The sequence below is a fragment of the Sus scrofa genome, chromosome 5 (genome assembly GCF_000003025.6).
Source record: "Sus scrofa isolate TJ Tabasco breed Duroc chromosome 5, Sscrofa11.1, whole genome shotgun sequence".
Taxonomy (NCBI): domain Eukaryota; kingdom Metazoa; phylum Chordata; class Mammalia; order Artiodactyla; family Suidae; genus Sus; species Sus scrofa.
Window position 1 is genome coordinate 84,743,188 of NC_010447.5, and position 27,097 is coordinate 84,770,284.

At 40.7% G+C, this 27,097-nt stretch overlaps 1 protein-coding gene across 20 annotated transcripts in view; it reads left to right on the plus strand.

Moving 5' to 3' along the window:
• The window catches only part of ANKS1B (ankyrin repeat and sterile alpha motif domain containing 1B), a 1,068,238-nt gene that overhangs the window by 662,683 nt on the left and 378,458 nt on the right, over window positions 1-27,097 (plus strand). The window lies entirely within an intron of this gene.

Below are 27,097 nucleotides of genomic sequence, written 5' to 3' on the forward strand. Positions count from 1 at the left end.
GGTGAGAATACTATTTATAGGCAGTGAAAGAAGATTAACATTTATATTCTCCCTGTCATTCTTTGTGTGATTTTTATAAATGTGTAACCTCAGAATACCCAGTTAAATAATAGCACTCTTCAGTTAATTCTAGATTCCTAAAACATTATTTCATTTGTGCTTCAGCATTTGGTGATTAATTAGACGATTGGTTATGTTTACGGTGTGAGGATCTTTTTTTTTTTTCCCCCCCGGGATAATTGTTGGATAAGCAGTTTAAATTGTGTGCATGACCTTTCGTTGTTAGCCAACTGCTTCCGATGGTCAGTTATAGAGATCTTTCACTTACTTCACATGCTGATTGAAGAGCAAGGAGGTGTTTCTTATCACTTTAAGTAGAAAACAAGCACTTCCATCCATAAACTGTCAATATCTAGAAAGAGGGACTGATGGATTAAGAACATTCATGTACTTCTAAATATTGGTTGCCGGCAGTCTAAACCCGGTGTGTGCAAACTTCCCACTGCAATGAATATAGGTGAGGAAGGAGGATGGGGAAATGTGCAGACCCAATATACAGTTTTCTGATCATTTACATACCTCCCCCAGTGCTCATCAGTTTCCCTTGTTAAGCTACGTCACAGTCCGTATTACCTTTCTTTGCTTTAAGGTCCCATCACACGTATTACTAATCCCTAAATTTAGAGAGAGCTACATGGCTTAAGCATGGAGCACAAAATGGCTTGTAGAACAATTAATAGCCATTGCTAAATAAAATACTGGGGTGAACACCTGAAGCTTATTAATAACAAAATTGATAACATAATACTGAGAGCTAATCATGTCTTTTTATTTCCATTTGCAATCATTTTCTCCAAGCTTGCCTTGACTATGGTATTATTCAAATTGTTAAACTTCTGCCTCTTCTACAAAAATGAGTGTGCCCCATGAGATTTCTTTAAAATGCTGCATTTTTAAAGCAAGACATATGAGCTTTAAGTAATTGTATCCGTTGAAGTCTTTATGAATCTACTTTTTATAATGAAATATGCAGCTATAGTTATTTTTCTCACGTTTAAAAATACTGTCACTGATTAGACAGAGATTGTGGGTATTGAAACAGGGAAAGAGTGAAATTGCTTCAGCTGCTTTGAGAATCTTAGGATACTGAGGACAGACTTAGGACACTCAACAGTGGACATTAAGAGTTAGGAGAACTATCAAACAGAATGAAAGTCTCTTCATTGTCATTTATATGCATTGCACATTTTGATGTCTTCATTCTTTCTCCTTATCTCTACTTGAAACAAGACATTCTCATTCCCACTCCTCAAGCCCTTGTCCAAATTTATTCTGGCCTTATGAGAAGTTAGGTAGGTGTTTGGATTCTCTGGATTATTTGTCTGCTTTGAGAGATTTTATTCCAGCACAGTTTTCCTCTGAATGTTAAATACTTTTGAGCAAATATAGCCCCTTTCTGAAAGCCCAACTCAAAAGTTAATCAAACAGGTTTCAAATAAGCACTTGGAGAGCATGTAAAACATTCATTAATGGAATATATATAAGCACTCTAAAATATATCTGGGAGGCAGAAACCTTGGCTGTATATGACAAGACCAAGGTCTGAACTTTTCTATAGATTATTCTTTATTTTTTCAATTCCTAGTATTATATACAATTTTCTAGAGATTAGGAAAACATCATTAGTTCCAATGAATCAATTATTTCTACAGGAGACAATTTTAAAATTTGAATTAATATTCAGAAATGTTAGTTACTTATGAAAATGAAGCAAATCATAAAATGGTGTCATCAAATACTGCTCTGCATGTTGCTATACACGATTTACTTGCTACTCGTATCATAAAAAATCAATTTCGACCTCTATAAAAATTATTTATTGATCTCCATAATCTAATTTATTTAATTGTGAACTTAGTTAAAGTGCACTAATATGATCAGCCAACTTTAAAAAACAGATTTTATTAATGTAGTGAAAAATCTGTTAAGACCTGCTTAGTCTCTACTCGGTATCATATTCCAGCTTTTGTTTTTCTTGAAGCACATTCTGACCTGCATTTATTCATCCTGTTGCCTGAGCAACAAGCACCACACTCCTATTAACTATGATGGAGTGCAGGTCTTATTAGCTTTTTAGAACAAGATAGTAGAGACATCAAAAAGATGTAATTAATGTTGGTCGAAACATCATAGTATATCCACGCATAGGTATACTTTATTTAGGAAACATTCTCAAGAGTTAATTTTCCATTTAATTAATATTAATGAATATGAGTTTCCAAGGGTCCAAATAAGTAACTTTCAAGGTATTTATTGAAAGCTTTAAAATAAAACTTTTGTTAACTCGGTGCTATATACTCTTACATATAAACAGAGTGTATGGATGATTTATCCACATGGCTATGATTAACTTTAATAAAGATGATTTACATCAATTCCTAGACATGATTAGAAAAGAAGGACCCCCATTTATTTTTAAATATTTATCAGTTATTCCTTCTCCTTTGGGCTTTTAAAACTTGTCCTTGATTTTATTGATGTGTCCATTTTTTCCCCAGTATCTGAAAGTCAAAGTTCCAAATTTACTTATATATCTGGTTCTGGTTTGCAGAATAGTTGTGCACGTGGTATGGGCCCTTGTGTATCCTTAGAAATCTAATATAAGTGGACAGTGATAGAATAGCTATAAAAGTACATCAGGTCACTTTGGGAAAGTCAGATTTATGTTGCAATCAAAAGTCCCTTCAACATAAGATCCTTTGTCTAAAAACACATCCCCCTACTCTACCTGTTCACTCCCTTCTGAAGTCATGTATCATCAGCTCCCTTCTATTAGGCATGTCTACCTGCTGCTCACCAGCCTCTGAGAATGCTGCTGTGGTCCTCTGAATATCCCACCTATTTGCCCCAACTTTGCAGCATATTCGATGTGTCCATGTTTCAGCATTACCTTGCTTCCACCCAGGAGCTTAAATACAAAGTGGTTAATATACAAAATGCACATGTGGATTTACTTGGCTATTCTGTATGTTTCTACCGTCATCTCTTTTCCTAATCTGATGACTGCTTCCTAAAATTTAAGTCTCAAACTCTCTATATTCTTGTCTCGATGACCGCTCATTCGTACTCCCCCTCAACCCTCACAGCTATTTCCTTTCCTTCCCTTCTGTCTTTTATCTTTAAAGATCTAACTCAATTCTTGCCTTGTTTCTGTATCTTTCCTTAAGGACTCCAGTCCTTATTAGCCTCTCTTTCCTCTGAAACTCATGTAGTGGTTGTACCTGACATGAAAAATTACATTTGGCATGCCATTATTCACTCTCCAGAATTAGGAGTTAAGTTTTCACTTGTATATATCTTGTCTCTCCAACTAGACTGGAAGCTCTTTAAGTCCAAGTTCTGTGTATTCAATTTCCTTACCTTTCTCACACTCCTAGCATAATGCTGTGTACATAGAAATTTCCCCATAAAAACTGGATGCACAGCAGATTGTTGTAGATGGATCTCTAGCCTCATTTTTAAACTGGAAACCTTGTTTTACCAGTGGAAACATAGAGCGTTAGTGCCCTTTATTCATTGGTGTAAAAAACATTCCTTAAACATTTGTTGCATGCTAAGGACAGTTAATTACTAGAGATATAATAGTGAATTGTATATTAACTTTGACCTCAAGCAGCTACAGTACTGCTTTCAGGTCTATCATGTTATTCACGTGCACATTGCATATACATTTCTTCATGTGCTCCCACACATGTATACACCCTCTATATCATGGTGATCTTGCTCTTCATCCTTTCATATAATCACCATCTTTTAGCCTGTTACTTACTCAGAGTTGTTTTTTCAGCCCTGAATTACAGTAGGCAATGGAAGAGGTAAAATCTATCCAGTATTGTAAAGGAAGATAAACACGGATAGCATCAAAACACTGGCAGTATTATGGTAGATTTATACCTCAAAGACTGTGTTAAGAAGTTTATGGAGCTCCCATCGTGGCTCAGCAGAAACAAACCTAACTAGTATCCATGAGGACGCAGGTTCCATCCCTGGCCTCGCTCAGTGGATTAAGGCTCCAGCGTTGCTGTGAGCTGTGGTGTAGGTTGCAGATGTGGCTCGGACCCCGCGATGCTCTGGCTGTGGCGTAGGCAAGCAGCTGCAGCTCTGATTCAACCACTAGCCTGGGAACTTCCATATGCTGCTGGTATGGCCCTAAAAAGCAAAAAAAAAAAAAAAAAAAAGAAGAAGTTATATTACTTGGAGAACTGAACCATAGCCTCACAATGTTAACTAGCTAACAGTCGTATTTGCAAATGCTAATTAAAAAGAAGAATGAATCTATACCAAGTCATTTTTTTTTTAGCATCTGCTGTGTTCCTAGTAATTGCCATCTAGGTTGACTTGGGATGCTTTGACCACTATTAAAATATTCAAAATGCATACAGAGTAAGATATAAAAATAATGCCAGGAGCCCCATGTGAATTCACATTTTTGTACACTTGGGTAGGTAGCATTCATAAAGAATTTACTGAAGGTCAAAGTGAGTACTGCTGTTAGACATTGAGGTGGAGTCACAGACCTCTTGGAAGTCATGCACTTGAACCAAAGATCTGAGCAAGATTGGTCTTATAAGTATTTAATCGAAGCTTTTTTTTTTTTTTCATTTTTGTGGTGTACTTTACATGCTAGTAGACTGCTCTTTCCCTTTTTTTTATGACTTTTCTGTAATAAGAATACTATTTGCAGCTGACCTGATAAAAAATGACCTTTTAAGTATCTTAGCAGCATATCACAATCCCAGCAAGAAGTTAAACTTGTGAAGCAGAAAAACAAATTGTCCCTAAAGGGTAAGATTAATAACCCCCATGATGTTTTCCTGCTTCAAATTTGTTTAAGAAAATGTTATAAAATTACTGAAATTTAAAGGTATAAGAGAAATATACCTGCCACACTCCCTACGCCTTCCTGTTTCTGAAACAGGCTAGGCTCTGAGTTGAGTGGGTGGCTTCAGATTGAAAGTGCAGCTATAATTTTCCAAACTCATTTAGGCCAGTAGTTACACACCCACTTTTGAAAAAAGAAAAAAAATCTTTTCCTTCCAACTATAGGCATTTAAAATCTATTGGTAACCAACAGTCAAAGCCAGGAGGGAGTCATTCTTTATCTAGACTACAGCTTAATTACAATATAACAGGCAACAGCCTCACAGTGGTGTGACAAAGAACTAAAGTAAGACTTCTCCCTTCCACTGTCTTGCTTCTATATGATTCGGTTTACTCACCTGTAAAATCAGTGTAATGAGAGATCCAGGAGAAATGTTCTTTGGGCTTGTTATTTAATATTTTCGAGCTCTTTAAAGATGCAGGGTTCATTATTGGTGCTAGCAGAGCTATTAATTGTTCTTGTAAATCTCATTAGCCTTGGAAGGACACTGATTGCTTGTGCAGCAGAAAGTCAGAAATGAGGGCATATGCAGGGACAGCCATCTGAGAAGGACGGCTTTCAGAAAAAAACAGAAGCCACAATTCTAATCTGGTGACACTAAGGAGACAAGAGCCTTTTCTTCCACCTGGAAGTTACTCTGATGACATATTTCAGCAGTAAAATATGCTGCCCCATTTTCTAATAATGCAATACTACAGCTCCATGCCTAACTAATGCTCACATGAAATGGCCTTTAATTTAGTCACGCAGCATATTTGCATAATTTGATCTCCCGTATTGCATCCAATGACCAGTTCTTTGGGATGAGGAATTTCCTTCATGAATTTAAAAACTTGCTAAAACTGCTGAATTACAGACTAATTTAAAGAAATCTAGCCACGGTCATTTCATTGCTTGCTTAAATGGACAGACCTCTCAACCCAGCGTGCAGTGGCAATGACCTCCATTTTCTCATTTCCAGTCACCTCCTTAACCCCCGTAATCCAGCCCACTTCCCAACTCTTCTGCTAAAATTGTTCTCTTTTAAGTCAGCTGTGACCTGTTTCTCACCAAATCCCCACCCCCCTTTTTATCTGACTTAATTTCTCTTCGGCCTCTTTACAATGTCCGGTTTTCACTCTGTACTCTTTATTGGCATTTATTCCCGTACTGAAATTTACTTGGGTTCTATGACATTGCGTTGCCCTTCCCAATCACTCCTATTCTCCTAATTCTCCTCCTGCCTCTCAGATGGGTGGGACTCAACCTCTCCATCCATTAGGGAGATCATGGGTTCTCATAGATCCATAGCTGTCCCCTGCTCTTCATCTCTTTCTCCCTGGTGTCCAATGCTGTCCAGCTACTCAAGGAACATTCCCATATACATGTGTACCCAACATTTAGCACAGACCTAGCTTAGAATACACGTCCCACAAATGTTAAGTATTACTGCAGAGGCATTACCCCAAGGTGCTCTCTCTAAAGCACACAGTTGCTTTAGCATTGCTCTCCTTAAAATCTTTCAGTGATTCTCAGTTACCTATGCGAGGTTATATTTACAAAAGCCTTAATAAGGTTTTCATATTCAGGATCCTTTAGGACCTACCTGACCCACCTTATTTTCCAGCCCCACCATTTCTTCTCTGTACCATTCTCTAGAACAGGTATTTTTCTGTCAGCACCTTACCTTTGCACATGCTGCTGTCTCTGCTCTTTCCTTCACCTCTTAGCTCCTCTTTGCCCTTTAGTTCTTACCTAATTGTCACTTCTTTCAGTGGTCATTTCTTCCCTGACCTTCCAAATATGGGTTAGGAGCCCTGCTTCTGGAGTTCCCTTTCTTACCCCCATGTTACTGTACCACATTACCCGCCCCCTGCCACCTCTGCCACACACAAACCCTAGAACAGGGGTCAGCAAATTTGTTCTCTAAAGGGCCAGGTAGTAAATATATTAGGTTTTGATAGCCATATGGTCTCTGTCATGACTCTTCAGAACTGCTGTTTTATCATGAAAGTGGTCATAGATAATACATAAACAAATGGGCCTAGCTATGTTTAAATAAAACTTTATTTACAAAAACCCAGACAGATCAGGTCCATAGGCCATCATTTGCTACCCCTGCACTTAACTTTGAACTCCTTGAGAGTTAGAAATATGCCTTGATTTTCTGCATCTCCGGGTACCATCCCTGACTTACACATGTAGACACGGTAAATGTTTGATAAAAGGAGGAAGAATGAAGGAAAGGAAGAAAGGAGAAGAGGAAGGAGAAAGTAAGGAATCAGGCAGGTGACTCCAGCAAGGTTCCTGAAAGTCTGTTTGGTTTAAAGAGAACCCAGCCAATAGCTGAGGATATGCAGAAAAAGATCCAGCCTTTGGGAGTCTGACAAGAGCAAAGAGGGTGTTTTTGCTCTAACCAATCAGACTGGAGTATACTTGCAGCAAGGAAACTGCACAGGCACAGAAACAAGAAAAACACAGCTGCAGAGGAAGCCTGTTATTCCCTCTGTTTGGAATTCCTCTCTCTTCCCTCTTCACCTCATTGTGCAGCATTGTTCATGATTGAGGTTAAGCATCACTTCCTCCAGGAAGTATTCCCTAATGCCATTCTGTCATCGAGCTGGCATAACCACCCCTTCTCTGTGCACCCCTGGGATCCTTTTTTTAGCCCAATGCTAGGCCTTATTATCTTGCATTGTAATTATGCTCTCTGTTCAGATGTCTGCCTTCCACCCTAGAAAGTGAGATTCTTAGAGGTAGAGGGTAGGTCTTATTTATCTTTGCATTCTTAAAACCTAGCACAGTGCTTAGTGTGCAGTAGCCTCTCAGTAAATATTGATTAGATGGCATCTTAAAGTTTCATTTAGTTTCATATTAATTATCCCGTGTAATTCTCACCATATCCCTATCAGTAAGTATTAGTATCACCATTCGATTAATGAAGATAATGAGACTCAGAACATTTTTTAAATTGCCCAGCAGCACCTAGATTTCAAAACCAAACTGCTCTGACTTAAAATTCCCTGTTCAGTTAACGAACACCCTGTTTCATCATTCCTCCCTTCTTTCATTCAGCAAATGTATATGGAGTCCCTGTTAGATTGCAAACACTGAACAGGAGGCTGGCCCTGCTCTCCAAGCCCTCCAGTATTATACTTCTGGTCCTTTAAGGGACCTCTTTATCTTACCTTTTCTTACCTTTGTACCTCTTCCCCATGACTTCTCAAGAGGATTTCTGCTTTACTAAGACCAGAATCCTCACTACCAAACAAATATGTACTTTCATTTTTTTTCCCATGATTTCTTTCCTACCTAACATAGGCTATCTCCTCCTGATTGCCTAGTCAATAACTCCTCATGCCCTAAGGCCCTTGTCCCTCCACCTTCTCTGTGGAGAATGCCTCTACTGATCTGGACCCTCTGCCACCTGCCCCCAACTCAGCTTTATCTTTTACCCCTCTTAAGCTCTGGCCCTGATGAATTACTGTAGCCTTACAGTTGTGCCACATTTGCTCACAAATCCATACCTTTGTACACACCGTTCACTGCCCAGAACTACACCTTCTTGCACTCATTCTTAGCCTGGGTAACTCTTACTTCAAAAGCTGGCTCAGGGAGTTCCCTCATGGCCTAGGGGGTTAAGGACCTGGGGTCACTGCTGTAGTTCAGCTCACTGCTGTGCTCAGGTTTGATCCATGCCTTGGGAACTTCTGCATGCCATGGGCATGGCAAAAACAAACAAACAAAAAAAACAAACAAACAAAATAAAACAAAACTCAGAGTTTCCTTCTGGGGATTCTATGAAACAAATTCACTGGTATTGCTCAACTCTTCTTCAGTGGCCTCTCATGGCTTCCTGTACAGATCTCTGTAAGAGTAGGCTTATCATCCAGAGCTGAATAATCTGCTTTTTTACATAATTCCTTCCCCTGGCGGGGGGGGGGGAAACAGACAGTGTCTGGTACAGTGTTACACTCCCAGTCACTAGCACGTAATTGGTCCTTGTACACATTTTCTGGGGCTGCCATAACAAAGCACCACAAAGTGGGCAACATAAACTACAGGAATATATTTTCTCACAGTTCTGGAGACTGGAAGTCCAAAATGTCAGCACTTGTCAGCAGGGTTAATTCCTCTGAGAGCTATGAGGGGAGCATCTAGTCTATGCCTCTCTCCTTGGCTTGGAGATGGGTATCTTCTCCCCATGTTTTCACATTGTCTTCCCTCTGTGCGTGTCTGTGTCCAAATTTCCTCTTCTTAAAAGGACACTAATCATGTTGGATTATGGTCCACCCTAAGACCTAATTTTAACTTGACTAATGTCTGTAAAGACCTTGTCTTCTAAGGTACTAGAGTAAGACTTCAACATATGAATTCGAGGGAAGGACATGAGCCAACCCATAGCAATCTTCACCAAGTCTGTGCATATGCCACCTCTGTTGATTATCCTTACAAGGCCAATCCCAGTCAATAACGTCACTCAATAAACACAGGCTTAATTGAATCAACATCAATCTACTTGAGGTCTACATGAAATTTAAAATGTTCAAAGATTGATGTTACTCTTTCGTCAATGGTAACTGTAGTCGTCCTGAGAATGTAGTTTGACATGCATGGATAGTCATATGCAACATCACACTGCTAGTTAATGGGAGAAACAGCAAGGCCAGTACCAAGAACTTCTGCCTCTCTAACCCTACACTCTCTATTGTAGTTTGCAGCCTCTGCTGGCCCCTGAGAAATTACATTTATAAGAAATGTTCATTTATGGAGTTCCTGTCATGACACAACAGAAAGGAATCCGACTAGGAACCATGAGGTTGTGGGTTCGATCCCTGGCCTCGTTCATTGGGTTAAGGATCTGGTGTTGCTGTGAGCTGTGGTATAGGTTGCAGATGTGGCTCGGATCTGGCATTGCTGTGGCTGCGGCATAGGCTGGCAGCTATAGTTCCAATTCAACTCCTAGCCAGGGAACCTCCTTATGCCGTGGGTGTGGCCCTGAAAAGACAAAAGACAAAAGACAAAAAAAAAAGTTTGTTTGCCATCGTTGTAGTTGATAACTAAATGATAGAGTTGCCCCAAAGGAATAGATGATTAGTCTTTTATAGGAAGGAAAGAAAATATAACCAACTTAATAATATAACTACCATTTATCAATAACTTGTTATATACTTTTTTGCATATGTTATAATTCCCTCTTCCACAAATGTTACAAAGTACGTAATATTATTCTACTTTTACAAATGACAAAACTTAGTTATTGAGAGACCAAATATCTGTCTTCAGGCACTCAAGATTCAAATCCAGGTCAATTTGAATCCAAAGAGGAAGTTTGGATTCAAATTTTCAGAGTTCCTAGGACATGTATGGGCAAGCGAGAAAATTATGAATTTTAGAAAAAAGTGGCATAATAATTTCTTATTCTTAGAGGGATGAGGATTCAAAGGAGAACCAAGAAGAGAGTTAAGAGAGAAGAAGAAACATACCTCACAGGAGAGTGGGCAGTCCAGACTAAGGAATCTTCCCACCACAGACAGGGTTATAAAAATACAGGTGCACCTCCAGATCAAGTCTGTCCTCAGACTGGGAGATCTTCTGAGTGAGAGTCATTCTATGCATACAGGAGACACTGCATTAAACAAGAGCAGTGTTCGTGGAAGACATGATTTGCCCTTAAGTATAATCCTTTCTAAGGCGTAATGAGTATCATTATGACTACAAATTTTCATCCACAAGAAAACTCAAGCTGAAAAAAAAAAAAGAAAAAGAAAAGAAAACTCAAGGTAGGAAGTCACAGAAACAACATCTTACAGGTCATTGCTCACATGTCCCTGACTTCATCCCAGACTTCCTAATCTGGTCTGTGTGTACTATGCACATCATAGACAGTGGGAACTACCCACTCATTTAAGAGCACAAGATCTAAAAGAGTATTAGAAACAAGAGCCCTTATGACTCTACTTATGAATTATAGAAGCATATTAGGAGGAGAGAAAAATGCAATGAATTATTAATATAGGCTTCTGAATATCAGGTCATTGATTTCTGCCCTGTGAGTCCACAGAATTAAATTTCAGATGGTTAAACTTTTACCTTCTGTCAGACTGACTGAGCAAAAATGATTAGGGTTCACATTCAAAGCATTGTGGAACATCTTGGGTTAGTAGGTAAGCCAATGTCTGTTTAGCTGGCCAGCAGGAAGAATAAGGCTTGTCCTGCCAGAGTTTTGAAGGAGATCTTGGAATTAAGAGGCCTAAAATCTGACGTATCTCAAGTTTTTATTTGACAGGAGTTATATTACTCCTTCTTTTAGCAGAAAGAGGTAACCCTGTGAAGAAAGAGCCAAGACTTTGAAACTCATCAGGACTGTACCGCTGTATAGTTGTCTGTTAGCTCAGAACAGGTGAACAGAAACGTACACGCTGGGCAACATCTACTCCAGAAATCCCTCACTCTTTCAAAAGGAAGCACACGAAAAGCCATTCATACCAATTCAATCATTTAAAAACTGCTCAATGAATAATAGTGCGGTTCTTTTGGCAGGAAATGGGTTGAAGGCTATGTTAAAGAGTTTTTTAAAAATGTAATCCATTTCCTGATAAGTAATTATGATATAGTAGAAAGGAAAATACCCTATTAAATTCCCCTTGCACTTCATAGGCTTTAAAACTTACATATATATTGTCTCAGTTAATTTGGGATAAATAAGTTCCACTTTCAGTTCCAGCATAAATGACATGACATTAGGTAAGCCGCCTTCTTTGCGACCTTTGAACGAGCTCAGATAAAAAAACCTGTTATTTTTTCCAAAACCCTCCCACCGTGCTGTGTCTTCTCTAGATGCTTCTCCTGCTTCCTCTTCTTCTCTTCACAACTAGGCTTCTCATAAGAAATGTGTACACATCTTGGCTTGACCTTCTACTCAATACACTCAGGCCTCGATACAATTAGCCTCTGTCAGCATCCTGAAATTATTTTTAAATGGTGCCTCAATGAACTCCTAATTGTCAAATACAATACACTACTTCCAGGCCTTCTTTTAAAACTCCATCTTTCTGTGGTCTTTGTTTCTGTTGACTTTTTTCCTCCTTGGCTTTCTGTATCCCTGGCATCTCTTGCCTTGGCAGCCTCTCCTTCTCTGGTTCCTTTATAGACCTTCCTTCCTCTGCCTGTGCCCTTGGGTTCAGCTCTGTCCAAAAGAACAGAACTTCTCACTCCATGTATTCACCTTATGTGACCTCAAGGGCAAAAGTTTTCTACTTCCTATATTGTACTGACTCCTCAAAGTACCTAAAAGTGGATCGATCTTTCCCCCAAAACTTGTCCCCACCAAAAACATGATCAATTGGATAGAGTGATGATGAGAAATCAAGTGAGATGAGGCTAGAGAGGTTACCACTGGATTCGGCAACATTGAGGCCACTGAGAACTTAACCAGAGCATGGCCATTGGAGTCAGAAGTGCAGAGGCCATATTGCATTAGATTTAAGAAGTAGTTGAGTTGATAACTCTTGAAAGAAGTTTTGCTAAGAATAATACAGAAATAAACAAGTAGCTAAAGAGTGATTTAGGGGTCAAAGAGAGAAGCTAGATCATGTTTGGCTACTTAAAAGGAATGATCAGGTGGCAACAGAACTACTGATATTGGAGAAAAAACGGGATTGACTGAATGAAGAAAGGTGAGGTGGGTTGGGATCCAGGGACAAGTGGAAGAATTGCCTCTGATGGAGATACCCCTATTGTAAAAGGAAGGCAGAGAGAGAGAGCATATGTGTTGTCATGAGTTGTATACAAGATGATGAGAATACAGTGCTATGTTCCCTCCAGTGGTTTCTGTTTTCTAGCAAGTTATGAGACAATAGCGTGGAAGATTGGAAGATAAAGATATTAATGAGTAACTTCAGAAAGTGGGAAAGAGAATTTACAAGGAAAACAGACTTTACAAGGAATTACAGGGCCATGCTGAGAGCTTGAGATTTGTAATCATTATGCTCAATAGGAACTGGAAAGACTACTGTACTCTAAGGCACAGAACTGCTTTCATAGTTTACTCCTTCTCCTGCTTGGTGTGAGACCATGGGCTAGTCACTTAACCTCCACGATCTTCAGTTTCCCAAGTGTAAATAGGAGATACCACCGCCTGCTTTACAAGGATGTGAGGAGAAGTCGATTAAGACTAGCTGTGTGCTCTCTGTAGGCAGTGAACCATAATGGTGACAAGAGGCCTATTCCATTTAGCCATCAAGCCACTTTGGATTTACTGACAGCACAATGATACACAGAAATTGCCACAAGAATGCATTGCTCTTTCCCTCATAATACACTGGATACAAAGGAAAAGTAGTGACGTGAATAGTGCTAGGAACACTGAAATACCCATAACCCACCTAACGCAGGGATCTTATGTCAAATAACTCTAAATGATGTTGGAAAGTTATGTTACTGTAATTCACACTTACTCATCACAGACCTTGATTGATCAACCACATGTGTACTCAAAGAACTGAGACTTTGAGGCTTAATGGCCATGCAGTCGTGTATGCCAATAGCAGAGTACTATGGGCCTTCCGAGGTGCTAGATTACATTTAGTGCTTTCCCTGAGAAACATACTCAAGGACACCCACTTGCTCACAGCAATAATATGTTGCCTTAATTATGGTTGATCAAATTGCGATAATTAATTTTTATGAGAATGTTTGAAGACTCTAGAGTCTTAAAGCTTTGTTCTCAAGGATAACTAACCTAAACTTGCATCCAGTCTCTAAAGTATACTAACAAATACTATGAACTATATTAACCAATGCAGACTATGAAGACTGTAGCATTTTACAATATAAATCTGTGTGTTTCAGATCTGCATCTTTTGTCCTGTAACATGTGTTGACAATATAAGATAGAAAACAGATGAGCATTTTTGAAGGGAATCCCAGAAAAATCTCTTTGAATGGATTCCTCAGAGATTTACCCATTTGTTTCTAAGGAAACACCTATTGAGTACCTACTGTACTCATCAAACTGTGCTAATTGTAGTTGGAACTTACAGGGAGGCATGCTACCTGCTCTTGTTAAAGATACCTCAGTCTACTCAGGCAGCTAAGACTAGCATACTAAACAGCTAAATAGCAAATACACATTCAGATAGAAATAAAGGACAACAGTGTAAATGTTTTCATAGCATAGGAAGTAACTGTGGAAGAAATAAGTGATAGATTCCATGAATTTCTCTGAGTCTTGAGAAGGAAGAGAGGCCGATGAGCCAGAATGATCAAGGAAGACTCTCTGGAGGAAGTGGGCTTGGGCAGGATTGTGTGAACAGTGAAAATGAGACTAATGATATACGATTGAATGGAATCATGAACAGAGGTGGGAAGATTGCAAAGTGTATGTATGTTTACAGAACAAAAGGGATTCTGATCTGGCAGCAGTCCTATAGGACCATGCAATGCCTCCATGAATGAAAGCACTACCTACCTTGGGACATGGTGATTCAGATGCTACACATGCACCATATGGAAAGACAACTTAATGATCTATCACCATGCCCAGAGAGGCTCACCCAGATGGCAGCACACACGTGCACATCACACTTACAGACAGCAAGGGGGGATGAGCATGGAAACATCTGTCTGACTGATTTGCCTTCTATTTCCAGAAAATACTGAAGGAAATGAAATGACTTGAGTTAGGTGTTTTTCCAAATCAGCCCATCTTTCAGAGGGCGAGTGTGTGGTCTCAAAGTCAATAGCAAATGGTTTTCAGTAGTTTCATATCATCTGGACTATCCTCATAGCCTCCAAAACTAAATTTATTCATCTGTTAGATCCTTCCTTAAAGATATTCACAGCTCTCCGTTCCAGTATCTAAAGCAATCATCCTCACTTTCACATTGGAATCCTGACCACTGCCAAAAACACCTATCAACCTCCTCGTTTCCAAAGCTCAGCTTTTTAAAAACGTTTCAGGGATTCAAAGGAGGAAACATTTGCTTAGCTGCCACTTTCATGCGCCAGGTATGGTGGTAGGGTTCCTAAATACACAAATTCATGATGATGATGATGGTGGTGATAAATGCTTATCTAATATTTATGTTCTAAGCACTGTTGTAAATGTTTTACATGTATTAACTCTTTTCTTTCGAAATGAATAATATACCCATTCCTTCCTATTATGAAGCTTACGATCCACTAGAGAAACAAACATAAAAATAGACAAATTCCTTTAGCACTGTAACTGGAAATTTACTTCAGAGTAGAATGGAATTCCTCAAAATGAGGGACTCAGTAAAGGCCCCATGGAAGAGGTCAAGTTTATACTGACTCTTAACAGATTGGGGAAGTTCACAGCTTGACCAAGGCTAAGTGGTAGTACAGCCCTTCAGGCAAATGAAACACTATGTCAATAGCATGGAAGCGCAGAGAGGGATTTATAGTAGTTTGGATCCAGTTGGGGTGCAGGGAGCAAAAACAAAAAGAGGTGACACACATAAAATCAGAGAGGTCAGCATGGGTCAGATGGGAGAGAGATCATTTTTATTCCACTCCAGCTTGAATGTACAGGACCCAGTCTGTGTAACTGAGAATGATATGTTTATTTATTTCTCTTTTGGTGCATGTGATATCTGCTTTCCTTCCCCCCGCCCCTCCACCCCCAAGCCTTTTGTGTTTGGGGTACCTTAAGGAAGGGTCACTGCAGGGTCTTCTCCTCCCTTGTCACTGCTATAGAACCACCCTCTGAGCACTCAGTGAAGTTGCCTGTGGTTGTAGGTGATTATCTGTGCTTCCTGGCAAGGCCAAGGCCAGGGATAGTAATTATATTGGCGTCAGTGGTGATTTCTGGTGTCAGAGAGCCCCTTGAAAAGCATTTTATTGATACTAATTCAGAAGGCTGTCCTCTTGCTCAGGGAAAACAGAGCACTTTAAAAAGCTGTAATCAGAGTTTACCATTTCAATAGCAGTCTTCAGGGTGAAAGTCTAGATGCTAAAAATTAAGGCTCCTCTACTTCCCATTACCCCACAGCCAAGACAATAGCACTAAATAGGGTCTTCCTCCCTTGTGTCCTAGAGAGCACTCTTGAAAATGAGAAGGAGGAAGAGTTTTAGCAAATGGAGGCGTGGATGCCCATGACGGGTTAATCATTTGATTTATTACCTCGCCCTCTTCCAGATGATGGTTTACAGCAGACACGAGGGCAGTTGAAACAACTGCATGGCCTTAAGGAGTTCGGGCAGTGCCATTGACAGAGAGGAACGCACTTTTTAAAAATTTTTGAAGTAATACGTATGTATGCATTTTAAAGATCAAAACAAATGTACGAATAAAAGATCAATACAAACAGTTTGCTACCCTCTTAGTTCCACTCCTGGCCCTGCGCTCCAGAATCAAATACCTTAAATGTTTCTGTACTTAGTCCTCTGGGACGTCAGCTCCAGATGACACGCATATGCCCTTAGTTCTCAATCCTCAACTTTAGACATCATTAACTGACATCTTGACATGAGAGATGAGGATTTATCTCATTTATACCATCATCTCTTCTCTCTCCTGTGTACCCCATTCCGAATAGATTTGCAGACTAAATCAGAGCCTACGACGTCAGGGGCTCTGAAATATCACTGTTTTTATGTTTTAAATCAGCTTAGTTTTGACTCCATGCCAGAGCCCGCATGGAAGTCCACTGCCATCGGTATTGGCTTCTATTGTTACCACATGGACCTAGAGGCCAGCAAAACAGGGGGAGGAGCTTTGCTCTCCGGTGGCCCCTGCTGAAGTCCTCTGCTATTGTCCTAGCTTGCAGCCATGCCTTGAAGTCCAGAATTTCTCTGTCTCTGTGTCGCTTGAGGGTGTGGTATGCTTATCAAGGATGAAAACCTCATGCGTGGGCTCCTCGTCCGACTGCAATGAGATTGGACGAGATGATGATGGCCAGACCACACACCATTCACATAGTTACCTCAGCCAGAAGCGTGAGAGCTGTCCAGAACTTACCTTTCATTTATTTCCAATAATTATTTCCTTCTTCCTCTTACTTGTGATTGGTCTTTCTTTCTCTTACATTTCTGCCTTCATTTCATCCCTAGGTTTTCCACATCTCTATCATACTGCTTTTCAGACTTACTTTTTTCCCAGGAACCCCTCCCCCAAGTCTTCCAGTCCCAAGCGGCACTCCTTCTGTGGGACTGTCTCCCATTGTTCCTTCTGGGACTCTCTTCAGTGCACCCCTGTATTCTATCTGCCGTTTCTTGGGTGTTTTCCTCCTTCTCAATTTGATGTTCTCGTATTGCTGGAGCACACCCTCAAATACCTTTTTTAAAAAGAAATAACTGAGCAATACAGGAGAGGTGAATTTCCAAGCCCTTGTGAATCTAGAAATGTCTATATTCTGCCCCCATGACTGATTAATATTATGGTTCAGTATGTAATTCCAGACTGAATCTGATTTTTCTCCGAGCTTGGCAGGCATCGCTTCTTTGTCTCGTAGCATTCAGTGTGGTTGTGGAGAAGTGTGGTTTGATTCCTTTACGAATGACCTTTTCTCCTCTCTGAAAGTTTTCAGGATCTTCTTTTTATCCTTGGTGTCCTGATGTGTCACTAACACATGACTAAGTGGGTGTCTTTTTCATCTGTTCCACGCTTTTTAGGCACTTTAAATAAAAGATTCAGGAAGTTCCTGTGTGGCACAGCGGGTTAAGGATCCAGCATTGCTGCCACTGTGGCACAGGTCACAACTGCAGCACAGGTTCATTCCCTGGACCTGGGAATTTCCACATGTCGCTGGCACAGATCTCTATATAAAGATCCATTCTGGGACAACTTCTTCCATTATTTCTTTGATCATTCCTATCCCTTCATCTTCTCTGTTGCCTTTTTGTAAACTCTTAGCCAGATATTGGATTTCTTCAGTCATTTCCTCAATGTCTCTTATCCTTTGCCATCTCTATTTTTATCTTAAATTCTAAGAGATTGAGTTCAATCTTTAAATTGATTTTTTTGAATTTTGACAATAATAGGTCTAACTTCTCAAAGCCCTTTCTTCTTCTCTATTCCTTTTTCATGGCACCCTTTTCTTTTTCTTTATAGGAATCATTTTGAACCTGTCAAGGGATACCAGTTAGAGGTTAACTGTCTGATTTTAAAATTCTCTTCTTGGAACTATCTCTGGACTTAGTTTTTCTATCGTGCTTTGTTTTTAACTTGATCTTTCTCAATCGCACTACATATTCCATCAGTGACTGGTAGCTTGTGGTTTTATTTGCTGTTCTACTTTTTTTTTAAGGCCACACCTGTGACATACAGAAGTGCCCAGGCTAGGGATCAAATTGGAGCAAAAGCTGCTGGCCACAGCTACAGCTACTCAGGATCCGAGTGAGCCATGCCTGCAACCAACACCACAGCTCACAGCAGTGCTGGATCCCTAACCCACTGAGCAAACCCACATCCTCATGGATACTAGTTGGGTTCATTACTGCTTAGCCACAATGGGAACTCCCAGCTCATGGTTTTCTGTTCATGTTTCAGGAAAAAGCAATGGAGGAGCAAACTGGACTCTGTGTACATAGGCACATTTTTTTGACTTCCAGGCTTCACTTTGTAGAGTCCCACGTCTGAGGAGAGAGAGACTGAAGTGTGTGTGTGTGTGCGTGTGTGTGTGTGAGAGAGAGAGAGAGAGAGAGAGAGAGCGTGCACGTGTGAATGAATGTGTGTTGGAGTTGGATGCAACTGTTCCACACATAGACCTTGAGTTTGTCCTCACTTTCTGTTCACTTAGTCCTTTCCTTCATCCTACCTTCCTTCTCTCCAGCTGAAACCTCTGGGCTCCAATGGGCAACTGGGCCCCGTTTTTGATTCAGGGAACCCTCAGGCTAAAGCTCTCTCCATCTCACTGTACCATCAGTGCTTTTCCATGCCCTTTCTGACTTCCAAAAACTTACTGAAACCTCTCAGGCTCAGATAGCTTTTCTCCAATGATCTTCATTGCTGTGAGATCAAGACTTTTTTTTTTTTTTTCCTTTTCCAGATTTTAACTGGAATCTAACAAGGGGGGAAAAAATGGTCCCAGGACACATCTTTAAATGGAAGCCAGGGTCACAGTCACATGTTCCTACTTTACTCATTAGATGATACCAAGTGAGGGAAGAGCAGTTGTCTCTAAAAAGCAATAGTAATATCATCGCGTCACAGTTCCTAAGGGAGCCCAGATATTTCTTCCATAGAGGGGAGGTACCATGATTTAAAGGATAGACTCTCCTAGATTCAAATCCTGGCCCTGAGACTCATGAGCTATCTTACCTTGGATAAATTTCTTACTGTCTCTCTGCTTCAGTTTCCGCATGTGGAAACAGGCATGACAATAACTGTATATTAACCCCATAGGGTTAAGATGAAGTTTGTGAGTCCACAGACTTAAAGCACTTGGAACAGCAAGCCCCAGTGTTGGTTGTCATCATCGCTGTTATTGTCCCAACATCAGGGCAGGGAGGCATGGCCAAGCAGAGCCTTCTGCAGCAATTCGACATCCTTTGTCCAGACAGCAAAGACAGCCTGGAATAAATCAACTTTTAGGCATCGCTCGTTAAGCCAAAACTTTTCTAGCTGTTCTTGCCTTGGAGTCCGAAGGATGTGATGAGACACATTCAGAAAATATCAACGGACTGCTACAAACATTACTATGGACATGGAATCTTAGTTTTGTAGCAACCTCTTGAACTAAGTGGAGAGAAAAGAAATGAGAGGTTATGAGGCCAGCTGTACTGTGACTGTGCAGATGGGGAAGTTAGCTGAAGGAAAGGGATGATTCCCATTTTTGCCATGAAAGAGCTGCAACTAAACATTGCTATGGCACATGTACGCAGGTGCATATTATCATGATACCATCTACCTAGAAGACATGGAACCCTGAAAGAAATACACAAAGAAAACATAACAATGCTCAGTTCTCAAGGAACTTTAGCTTAAATTTTGAGCCCCAAATCCTCTTTGAAATATCATTCCTCAGTCACAAACAAAAATAGAGCTACCTTACCTACTATGAGTGACTACTTCATGGGCTTTATTTCATTTGATCCCCACAGTATCTATTTGAGTTAATAACTCTGTTTTAGTAGATCAGCAAACACAGGAGCAAACTAGGACTCCGAGAAGCTAAGTAACACAGGACTAATAAGTAGAGGCACCAATTTTCAAGCCCAGGTATATTATCATTATTTTTATTTTTTATACACTATTATATTTAAGCTCTAACATCCTCCTTTTCTCCCACTCCACGAATTTCCTTTCACCATTCAACTTTGAAATAAAATAACCTAGTCTAGGTTTTATCCCTAACTTCACCCCTCAAACATTCACTACATTCTATATAGTGCATTACTTTTTCTAAGTCTTTCTTCCGATTTCTTCCTTCTCATTCATTTTTTTAAACGAAAATAGTTTCCAGTTGGCAATGCACCTCCCCCTTAGGCCTCCCTGTCCTGTCCTCTGGGGGCTTCTTTCTCCCCACGTTTCACCTGGGTGCCCCCCTCCCTCATTCTGCAGCCTCCAGAGAGGCCCACATCTCACCTCCTCCTCCCAGCCCCAACTCTAGTTGCAGTGCAGCATTTCTGCTTCCCACCAACCTTTTCTGTTGCTATGGAAACAGAGAGGCAGTTCTGGAAGGAGGGGGAGTCTTGGAGTGCAGTCATTGCTGGCCTTGGAGTGGGAGGGAGATGGTAGGTGGCTGGGGTAGGGGGAGGAGAAGAGAAGAGTCTAGAGAACTCAGGATCCAAACCCCACGGGTTCCTGATGGAGAAAAGGACTTCTCCGCTCCCTCCATGAGAGAAAGGGAAGGCAGGGGGAGAGCAGCCCAGTGCCAGGCTGCCTTAGCAGCTGCATCTTTCGGATGGTTGAACAGAAGGAGGCTGAGTGGGCGGCCCCCTGTGGTGACGGAGCCCAGTTCCCAGGCTGCTTGTAATCTGTCCTTAATTTGCCACTGAGGAAGTTAACTTTCTGTAGGTAGCAAAGAGAAAAGAAAGCTCAGAGGGTTCCATCATCACAGAAAATAAATATGCGCCCATTACAAATGAAGTCCCAGGATAATTTACAACTCAGAAGATGATGAGACAGGGAGAAATGGTCTGTATCTAATGAAAAGTTTAAGCGAGAAATTAAGAAAAGGAGCTTCACAGGAAAGGTTGTCCTGCACCACAACTGAGACAAAGCACAGAGCATTTTCACTGGCAGGTAATTTAGTCCATAGCTTCAGGAAATTTATTATTGGAGCTTGGCAAAAGGCCTGGGGCCCTCAGATTTTGTCCTGTAATTTAACGTGTAAGACTTCGGTATATACTGTGCCAAGGTTGTACTAAAGGGGAGAAATGAGTGAGCCCTGGAATCAAAAGGGCAGTAAGGTAAGACCTGGAGTGAATTTACCTTAATCAGCATTAAGTTAAGAAGGCCAAACTAAAGGTGCTCAGGAAACCCTGTACAATATGATCACTCAGTCTTTAAATCAACAAGTGTTTGTTGAGGGTTTATTTTGTGTCGGGGACTGTACTAGACCCTTGAACTTAGGAGAGCAGGTGGGAAAGCAGGAGGAAGCATAAACAAAGAGGATGAGCAAGGGCCCCTGGTTTTGAGTGGAAGAGACAGACTCATCAACAAATTATTACAAGGTAACATCCTGGTTTGCAGCACAACTGCCTTCCAAATGCTGTGGAGTATCCTGAAAGTCTTGCTTAACTCTGATTGTGGGAATCAGGGGCAATTTGCAGAGGTGGTCTCTGAATCTGTCCTTAAAGGATGAGTCAAAGGGGTCAGCAGAAACCCAAGAAGAACTTCTGGGCAGAGGAGAGAGCATGGACCAGGAGGCACGAAGACATGACAGTGCAGAGCATCTTCAGAAATATAGGGATGTCACTGGAGACTCGTGTGTGTGTGTGTGTGTGTGTGTGTGTGTGTGTGTGTGTGTGTGTGTGTGTGTGTGTGGAAAGGGAGAAGCAGGAAATGAGGTTGAAAAGATAAATTAGGACAAGATCGCCAGCCTCTTGAATGCCCTCCAATGGGGTTTAAACTTAATTCTGTAAAAAATACTGGGAGGAGCATAGCATCCTAATAAGATTTCTGGATTAATACCCTGACTTTGGTGGCACATAAAAGGAAAAGAAGGACCCTAAGCAGGAGGGCCTCTTAGGTGATGCGAAAAAGTCATTGGCTCTAGTGATAGACAGAAGGTGACAGATTGAGAGATAGTGTGGCAGAAAAGTAGGTGCCACATGGCGAGATTTGACTTTGGGAGTGAGAGAAAGAAGATTCAGGGCTAACTGAGGGTTATGAGTGGAACAGTCTAAGCCAGTGAAAGCGCCTTTTCCAAAAGGATGGGTGCTGGGTTCACATTCTATTTCTTCAAGAGCTGCAGGAGGAGAAAAAATCAATTAAATTTTACTCAACCAGCTTCCCTACCAAATGGTTCCTAAATATAAGATTAATCTTTTGTGTTTCACAAAGCAAAATCACATGTTAAGATATAAAAGTGGAACAAATTGCTGCCAACTATTTTTAAAGTTAGTAAGCAACTGACAACCCTCGGTCTACCGTGACGTGCCATTTAAACACATTGTACTGTGGGAGAGGTCACTCAATTGCAGAGCTGAAACTAGGCAATGAATTGACAAAATTGGCATAATGGCCAGAAGATAAAAAAAGGATTACTGTGTCCTCTAAAATTAGCCGTAACTAAAATTTCAAATTAGATAAGGAGCTATTACTTGTGATTTGCTTGAATAATAAACACAGGATTAAATCCTGGATGAGCAGAAAATGCTGTTTATGTGCATGTGTGAGTGAGTTTAAAAGTTTTTGCATTTTTCATTTTTGATGCAGTCATCACTTCAAATCCAATGTCATCCTGAGCATTTTTAAATGTTTTGTATTACTCATATGAATTTATCACATCTGTAGTTATATAATGATCATAACAATCCAATTTCACAGGATTTCCATCCCACAACCCAAGCACATCCCCCCACCCCCCAAGCTGTCTCCTCCAGAGACCATAAGTTTTTCAATGTCTGTGAGTCAGCATCTGTTCTGCAAAGAAGTTCAATGTTGAGGAGATGAGTAGTGATGGGTAGTCTTAAGAGGGACGATCAATACCACTTCTTTCCTTTTTTATGTAGGCAGTATTACCTTGTTTATGTCCGTATCCAAGTTAAGCAGACTCACTTAAAGGTTTTAAATGAGTTTTTGAGTCTCTGTCCAGAATGATAGCAGGGTGGAGCATGAGGAGGAGAGAGATCCGTTCAGCTTCTCTGCTCCCCAATTGGGTTCTGAATTTGAACGGACCTTCTCCTCACCATGGTTGGAATTACCACCTCTCCACTTCAAGACTGAGTCTTGATGCCCCCTTCTCCAATCCTCAAGTTCAAGTCATACCTAAAGCAGCAGATATTTAAACTCTTAGCTACATTCTGTGACTGGCTCCTAAGCTGGCCCTGTTGCACCATCATTGCTCTGATGACTGCAGTCATCATTTCTGAGCCCTTCTCATTTCTGAGCCCCAGTCTAGGGGCTCCCTCCCTGAGTCTTGCTCCACCCTCCATGTCACATGGACCATTTCTTTTTATCAAAAGCTTTAGCCAGTGGCTTTCTTTGGATAAAATGACTAGGGCCCTTCTATTGACAGACTTACGCCCTTCTGCCTAGAACTGTGTGTGTGGCCTAACCCAGAATCCCCTCTGCCATTGGGAAGGGAATACCACCCACCCACATGTACTTGAATGCTTCTCTCTCTTGGGCAGCCAGTTGAAACTGTTTGCTTGACTTGTGCTCTGCCCCTGCTGTACCCTACTTGGGCATCATGCTCTGCCCTCACACTAGACCTCCTCCAATTGAAGGAGCTGCCATTGAATCAGTTCCTCAGCTCTTGCTCTGTCCTAATGGGAGAAAGCCCCCTTTCCTGGCCCTGAAACAGCCCCACCTTCCCCATCCTGCTGTAGGACCTGATTGTGCTCAGAAGAATCCCGACAAAGAACATCTCTTTAACCATCCTCCTAGCTCCCAACCTAAGAGCAGCTCTGTTCTCTGGGACATTCTATCCTTTGGGTTTTTTTCAGTCACATCCAACTCCATTCTCCAGATTGCTACCACACAATGCCATGCTGCTAGGCCTCAAAACTTTTCCCTGGATCCTGTCTCTGTACTCTCTCTCCTTTCTTCCATAAACAGTGGCAGGATTGGATTCCTTCCACCCAACAGACTGGAAAATTTCTCGTAATGCCAGACCACAGGCTGGCGCTGAGTGGCTGAGAACCAGGTCAGAAAATCAAGTGTTGAGGATTTATCTCAATCAATTTGAGAGGAATGTACAGATGAACAGAAAAATTCCTGTTTATTGACTAGAATCCCTGGAGCCATTCAAACAGGTTCAAATTAGCCATCAGTGTGGCTAAGGGCTCCACCATAATTCTGATGCACAACAGCAATCCAGTAGGTAATAATGAGCTCTCCAGCAACGCTGCCTTCCCATTTCTGGTCATCTAAATCAGAGTCCTAGCCAACCCACTCATGATCTGTGTCCTAATTTCACAACCACACAGCTGAGACAGGACACTAATGATACTGTCTCTTTATGTGGCAAGCCACAACACTGTTCATAGAATGTTATCGTTTGAACAAGGCTCTTTCAGACTCCATGACAGTATGTAGCTACTGTGTGTTTTTTAACTAATTAGTCCCAGGAGGCAAGGAGGTATTATGCAGATCATATAGCTAAAGAAATAGTTTTAGAGAGGTTAAGCAACTTGCCTAAGGTCATTCAACCAACTGATGGAATAACTTGGAACTGCTATGTAGGTGACATTAGTTTTAGTTTTTGATGTGTGGTTCACAGATAGCATCTTTTATAATACATTTTATAAGTGCCTTTTCAAATAAATTGTGTTCATTCTTATCTCAGCAAAGGAAAATTCAGTTTTATAAAAGGAGGTAAGATCTGGGAAGGGAAATAGCAGCTGTAGTCCAAAAAGAAATCCTCCTCAAGCCTCTGCTGATAGAAGTAGAACATAAGCCAGGAGATTCAGAAGTCAGACAAACATTCATGTAAGGGCTTATCAGGTGTTCAAAGTTTCTAGAGAGAATGGAAGGCTGGCCAAGTATTTCTAAGACCATATGGCCCTTTGTGCAGCTAGGTGTATTGATTGGGCATTGCCAGTGAATTCCCTCGAGAAAGGAAAAATGATTCCTTGGAGGCAATCCTTTTGGGATGGTGTTATGTTTAAAGGGAACACCATACTTTTATAAGTTTTGCTGGATAAAGCAGCAAATGCCCTTTTCCCTTTTTTCTGTCTTTCTTTTTTTTTTTCTGGCTATGCCTGTGGCATGCAGACATTTCTTGGCCAGGTATTGAACCTGTGCTACAGCAGTGACAACATAAGAGCCTTTACCTGGTGAACCACCAGGGAAACTCCCCCTTTACTTTTCTGATGCTGGGGTTTTTCCCCCTAGAAACTCATAGTAACTATTTTCTCCTTTGTGAATGCTGGTGAATGACAACAATCCATTTAGACCACTATTACTATCCCAGAATCTGGAATCATCCTTATTATTGGTGTCAGACGTTGAAAAAAAAATTAGGTGAGTGAGAGAAGTACATGAGAATGGGATGATGCTAAATAGTGGACCACCCTAAGAGGTCAATTGCCTTTAGCATCTCTGCGAGCATCTCATGTACAGGCCCTCACCTACATAAACCTTCCTCCATCATATTCAGCACCTGATCTCATTGTGGTATTTTACAGGCAAATTATTCAGTCTACTGAGGTGGGAGTTTGCCCGTGGGCTTGCTGAGGATGCCCTGGAGGATTGATATCTTGTAGCAGAAAGCTGCAATTCCACTTCTCAATAAATAACCTCTTCTTATAGCACATGTCAAGTATATAGATTCTATGCTATAATCATCTCCCAAGGTTAAGGCTTATTTAATTCAAAGTTTCCATTATGACTCAAGCCTTAGCTGAATATTCATTTTTCCCCAAAATGTTCATCGGATCTATGATTATAAATTTGATGCCACCATCCACTTATCATATTTACATTTTATTTGGAACAAAAGGGGCTTGTTTCTTAGTCTGCTAAAAGGGAATTCGGAGACTGTAGAGAATAACACCCTTATCTTTTTAATTTTGTTCTATTATTTATTTCTTTTTGAAGGGTGCTATTTTTTGTTATAGTTGATTTACAATGTTCTGTCAATTTCTGCTGTACAGCAAAGATACCCAGTCATTCACATATATATACATGAATACACACACACACACACACACACACATATTCTTTTCCTCCCGTTCTCCTCCACAATGTTCCATCAGAAGTGACTAGATATTATTTTTATTAGGGTATAGTTGTGTCAATTTCTGCTCTAGGGCATAGTAACCCAGTCATATATATATGACTTTTTCTTTCTCTCATACTGTCTTCCCTCATGGTCTGCCTCAAGAGACTGGATGTAGTTCCCTGTGCTGCAGAGTAGGACTTCATTGCTTTTCATTCTAAATGTAATAGTTTGCATCTACCCACCCCAAACTCCCCATCCATCTCACTTCCTCCCCCCTCTGCCTTGGCAATCACAAGTCTATTCTCCACGTCCGTGAGTCTGTTTCTCTTTTATAGATAGGAAACAGACTCCATTTGTGCCATATTTTAGACTCCACATATAAGTGATATCATATGTATTTGGCTTTCTGACTTACTTCACTTCGTCTGAGAAGCTCTAGTTTCATCCATGTTGCTGCAAATGGCATTATTTGGTTTTTTTTATGGCTGAGTGGTATTCCATTTTATATACATACCATATCTTCTTAATCCATTTATCTGCTGATAGACATTTAAGTTGTTTCCATGTCTTAGCTATTGCGAACAGTGAACATAGGGGTGCATGTATCTTTTTGAATTATAGTATTGTCTGGAGATATGCCCATGAGTGGGATTGCTGGATCACATGGTAGTTCTGTATATAGTTTTCAGATGAAACTCCATACTGTTTTCTATAGCGGTTTTGCCAGTTTACATTCCCACTAACAGTGAAGGAGGGTTCCCTTTTCTCCACACCCTCTCCAGCATTTGTTATTTGCAGCCTTGTTAATGATGGCCATTCTGATGGGTGTGAGGTAGAATCTCATTGTAGTTTTGATTTGCATTTTTCTAATTGG